We start from the raw sequence: 5,389 nt of genomic DNA on the forward strand, positions 1-5,389 counted from the left end.
TCACTATCCCACAATCCACTGCCCAGCTCAAGCCTCTTTGTCTTGTCACTTTACAAATGTATTCTTTCTTTGTTTAAAATGTGTATAAGCTCTTGGTCCTACCTGCTTCTTCAGATCTTCATTGTCCTTATGAAGACTCAGTATGCACATAAAAATACAGCTGACCCTTGAACAACACAGGGGTTAGGGGTGCTGCCCTCCATACAGTTCCAAGTCCTCTGATAACTTACAGTCCACCTGAATTCCCTGGTGGGCCAGTGGTTAGGACTCCTTGCTCCCATTTCAGGGGGCATGGGTTCAATCCCCGGCCAGGGAACTAAGAGCCCACATGCCTCAGATTGTGCGGCTCAGCCAAAAAAAAAAGAACGAAAAAAACCAAAAAACAAAAAAAACTTACAGTCCACCCTCCATATCAGCAGTTCCACATCTGCAGATCCAACCACCGGCAGGACCTGTAGTCATATCTACTATTGAAAAAACTCCTCAAGGAGCTTCAAGATGGCGGACGAGTAGGAGGCAGAGATCACCTTCCTCCCCACAGATACATCAGAAATACATCTACACGTGGAAAAGCTCCTACAGAACAGCTACTGAACGCTGGCAGAAGACCTCAGACCTCCCAAAAGGCAAGAAACCCCCCACGCACCTGGGTAGGGAAAAGAAAAAAGAAAAAACAGAGACAAAAGGATAGGGACGGGACCTGCACCAGCAGGAGGGAGCTGTGAAGGAGGAAAGTTTCCACACACTAGGAAGCCCCTTCGTGGGTGGAGACTGCGGGTGGCGGAGGGGGGAAGCTTTGGAGCCGTGGAGGAGAGCACAGCAACAGGGGTGTGGAGGGCAAAGCGCAGAGATTCCCGCACAGAGGATCAGTGCCGACCAGCACTCACCAGCCCGAGAGGCTTGTCTGCTCACCCGCCGGGGTGGGCGGGGCTGGGAGCTGAGGCTCGGGTTTCGGAGCCATATGATCATCTCAGTAGATGCAGAGAAAGCTTTTGACAAAATTCAGCACCTATTTATGATAAAAACCCTCCAGAAAGTAGGCATAGAGGGAACTTTCCTCAACATAATAAAGGCCATATATGACAAACCCACAGCCAACATCGTCCTCAGTGGTGAAAAACTGAATCCATTTCCACTAACATCAAGAACAAGACAAGGTTGCCTACTCTCATCACTATTATTCAACATAGTTTTGGAAGTTTTAGCCACAGCAATCAGAGAAGAAAAGGAAATAAAAGGAATTCAAATCAGAAAAGAAGAAGTAAAGCTGTCACTGTTTGTAGATGACATGATACTATACATAGAGAATCCTAAAGATGCTACCAGAAAACTACTAGAGCTAATCAATGAATTTGGTAAAGTTGCAGGATACAAGATTAATGCACAGAAATCTCTGGAATTCCTATATGCTACTGATGAAAATCTGAAAGAGAAATTAAGGAAACACTCCCATTTACCATTGAAAAAAAAGAATAAAATACCTAGGAATAAACCTACCTAATGAGACAAAAGACCTGTATGCAAAAAATTATAAGACACTGATGAAAGAAATTAAAGATAATACAAATAGATGGAGAGATATACCATGTTCTTGGATTGGAAGAATCAACATTGTGAAAATGGCTCTACTACCCAAAGCAATCTATAGATTCAATGCGATCCCTATCAAACAACCACTGTCATTTTTCACAGAACTAGAACAAAAAATTTCACAATTTGTATGGAAACACAAAAGACCCCAAATAGCCAAATCAATCTTGAGAAAGAAAAATGGAGCTGGAGGAATCAGGCTCCCAGACTTCAGTCTATACTACAAAGCTACAGTAATCAAGACAGTATGGTACTGGCACAAAAACAGAAATATAGATAAATGGAACAGGAGAGAAAGCCCAGAGATAAACCCACGCACATATGGTCATCTTATCTTTGATAAAGGAGGCAAGAATATACAGTGGAGAAAAGACAGCCTCTTCAATAAGTGGTGCTGGGAAAACTGGACAGCTACATGTAAAAGAATGAAATTAGAGCACTCCTTAACACCATGCACAAAAATAAACTCAAAATGGATTAAAGACGTAAATGTAGGCCAGACACCATCAAACTCTTAGAGGAAAACATAGGCAGAACACTCTATGACATAAATCACAGCAAGATCCTTTTTGACCTACCTCCTAGAAAAATGGAAATAAAAACAAAAATAAACAAATGAGGCCTAATGAAAATTAAAGGCTTTTGCACAGCAAAGGAAACCATAAACAAGATGAAAAGACAACCCTCAGAATGGGAGAAAATATTTTCAAATGAAGCAACGGACAAGGATTAATCTCCAAAATTTACAAGCAGCTCATGCAGCTCAATATCTAAAACACAAACAACCCAGTCCAAAAACGGGCAGAACACCTAAATAGACATTTCTCCAAAGAAGATATACACATTGCCAACAGACACATGAAAGAATGCTCAACATCATTAATCATTAGAGAAATGCAAACAAAACTGCAATGAGGCATCACCTCACACCAGTCAGAATGGCCATCATCAAAAAATCTACAAACAATAAATGCTGGAGAGGGTATGGAGAAAAAGGAACCCTCTCGCACTGTTGGTGGGAATGTAAATTGATACAGCCAGTATGGAGGTTCCTTAAACAACTAAAAATAGAACTACCATATGACCCAGCAATCCCACTACTGGGCATATACCCTGAGAAAACCATAATTCAAAAAGAGTCATGTACCACAATGTTCACTGCAGCTCTATTTACAATAGCCAGGACATGGAAGCAACCTAAGTGTCCCTCAACAGATGAATGGATAAAGAAGATGTGGCACATATATACAATGGAATATTACTCAGCCATAAAAAGGAATGAAGCTGGGTTATATGTAGTGAGGTGGATGGACCTAGAGACTGTCATACAGAGTGAAGTAAGTCAGAAAGAGAAAAACAAATACCATATGCTAACACATATACATGGAATCTTAAAAAAAAAGGTCATGAAGAACCTAGGGGCAAGATGCGAATAAAGATGCAGACCTACTAGAGAATGGACTTGAGGATATGGGGAGTGGGAAGGGTAAGCTGTGACAAAGTGAGAGAATGGCATGGACATATATACACTACCAAACATAAAATAAATAGCTAGTGGGAAGCAGCCGCGTAGCACAGGGAGATCAGTTCAGTGCTTTGTGACCACCTAGAGGGGTGGGATAGGGAGGGTGGGAGGGAGGGAGATGCAAGAGGGAAGAGATATGGGGACATATGTATATGTGTAGCTGATTCAATTTGTTATAAAGCAGAAACTAACACATCATTGTAAAGCAATTATACTCCAATAAAGATGTTTAAAAAAAGAGTAGGAAATAAAGAAAAAAATCCTCATATAGTTGGAGCTGTGCAGTTCAGACCTGCTTTGTTTAAGGGTGGGCTGTATTAAATAACACCTGTAGGCTTTTTCCTGTTAATCTATCTTATGCCAGTTTAATTCTTAGGCCCAGCCACAGAACCTAAGAGGGCAGAAGGAAGATTTTCCTCCCCTATGCAGTTACCATTGTCCTTCTTATGCCTTGTTCACAGTTACAAAAATGGACTCCTTCCCTTCTCATTTTTTACCTCTACATATCATCATGTTAAACGTTAAATGTTCCCAAAGGGTTTGCTTTTGGAATTACTACAGCTGGTTAAAAAAGAATTTTAAAAAGAGAATGAGAGAGAGAATAGGATATTACGTATCCTGTGGAATAAAATGAAAAGGTACAGATGTGTCCCTAGAGTCCATTATGCATGACTCACCATGGCCAAGGTGACTCCCTCTCCATGGAGCTAAGTTGCTTCATCCCTTCATTGCTTTGTCACCCCGAGCCACAATCCTCGCTCCCCTAAATCCGTGTAAACCTCACTGAAATTATAGCTTTTTTAAAAAAGCATTTGATTATTCCTTATTTTATCTTCGTATTGTTTGTGTTTATATTCATCCATCCTGCATGCCTGACTAGACAATGAACTCCCTGAGGTGCTTCTAGAGCTTGGCATCCTCAGTGGCTACCGTGCTGCCCTGCATTTATTCACATTTATCCAAATTTATATTGGATCTGCATGCACTGGCTGTTACATTAGGCCTGAGGCTGGGGCTAGTGAACGAGGCATTCTCCACCGTCCTGGTAGTTACAGTTTATTAAAGAAGAAAGAAATAGGTCATTAAAGCTGCAGGATATAGATTAAAAGAAATTTGCAGTGCTCTGCGTGTGCATATTACCAGGTGACCAAACGTAGGCAGGATAGTTTGGGAATGTTTTGTGGGAAAGTGATACTTAAGCTGAGACCTCAAGGGTGAGCGGTAAGGGCTCAATAACTGATAATACCTCTTTAAAAACTAAACTACAGAACCAACTTTAAAGAGCAGATAAAAGGTCACAGGGGGATTTAGAGATTCAGCCAATTCAGTTATGGCAACTTCAACTTACATGAAGGACAATTAGTAAAAGAAATGGCATTTTATTTGATTCCCAACTTATCTAAAATCTTCTCGCCTTTCACCACTGCGGCTGCAGCCATGAGTATGCTCAGGCTTCAGAAGAGGCTTGCCTCCAGTGTCCTCCTCTGTGGCAAAAAGAAGGTCTGGTTGGACCCCATGAGACTAAGGAAATCACCAATGCCAACTCCCGCCAGCAGATCCGGAAACTGATCAAAGATGGGCTCATCATCGGGAAGCCTGTGATGGTCCATTCCCAGGCCTGATGCCGGAAAAGCATCTTGGCCCACAGGAAGGGCAGGCATATGGACATAGGTAAGCAAAAGGGTACTGCCAGTGCTCTAATGCCCTAAAAGTTAACCTGGCTGCCGGCTGCTCAGAAGATACCGTGAATCTAAGAAGATTGACCAGCACAGGTATCACAGCCTTTACCTGAAAGTGAAGGGTAACGTGTTCAAAAACAAGTGGATTCTCATGGAACATATCCACAAGCTGAAGGCACACAAGGCTTGTGAGAAGCTTCTGGTGGACTAGGCTGAGGCCCGCGGGTCTAAGACCAAGGAAGCCCGCAAGGACCATGAAGACCGGCTCCAGGCCAAGAAGGAAGAAATCATCAAGACTCTGTCCAAGGAGGAAGAGACCAAGAAATAAAGTTCTCCCTCTCTTCTCTGTACATAGTGGCCTTGGCAATTAGATAGACCACTCATTCAATAAAAAACAAGCCTTTATCTGCCTTAAAAAAAAAAATCTTCTCAAGAAGAACAAAAGACAAATGGTCAGAGACCCCATGGCTAACCTCACAGTCGGGCAGTTGGAACCAGGCTGGCCTGTGATGAAGATAACTAACCAGCTGATGGTTAAAAGAGAGAACAGGTGATTCTTGGAGTCATCTGCTTTAAAACCAGTACTTTTCACAAT

General features: G+C 42.1%; 1 pseudogene; it reads left to right on the forward strand.

Annotated features, from left to right (window-relative positions):
- Positions 1 to 4,145: 4,145 nt before the first annotated feature.
- LOC111177950 (large ribosomal subunit protein eL19 pseudogene) lies at positions 4,146 to 5,170 on the forward strand (annotated as a pseudogene).
- The last annotated feature ends 219 nt before the right edge of the window (positions 5,171 to 5,389 follow it).

The sequence above is a fragment of the Delphinapterus leucas genome, chromosome 2 (assembly GCF_059928025.1).
Source record: "Delphinapterus leucas isolate spDelLeu-1000000601 "Yukka" chromosome 2, BTC_Dleu_Yukka2, whole genome shotgun sequence".
Classification (NCBI taxonomy): domain Eukaryota; kingdom Metazoa; phylum Chordata; class Mammalia; order Artiodactyla; family Monodontidae; genus Delphinapterus; species Delphinapterus leucas.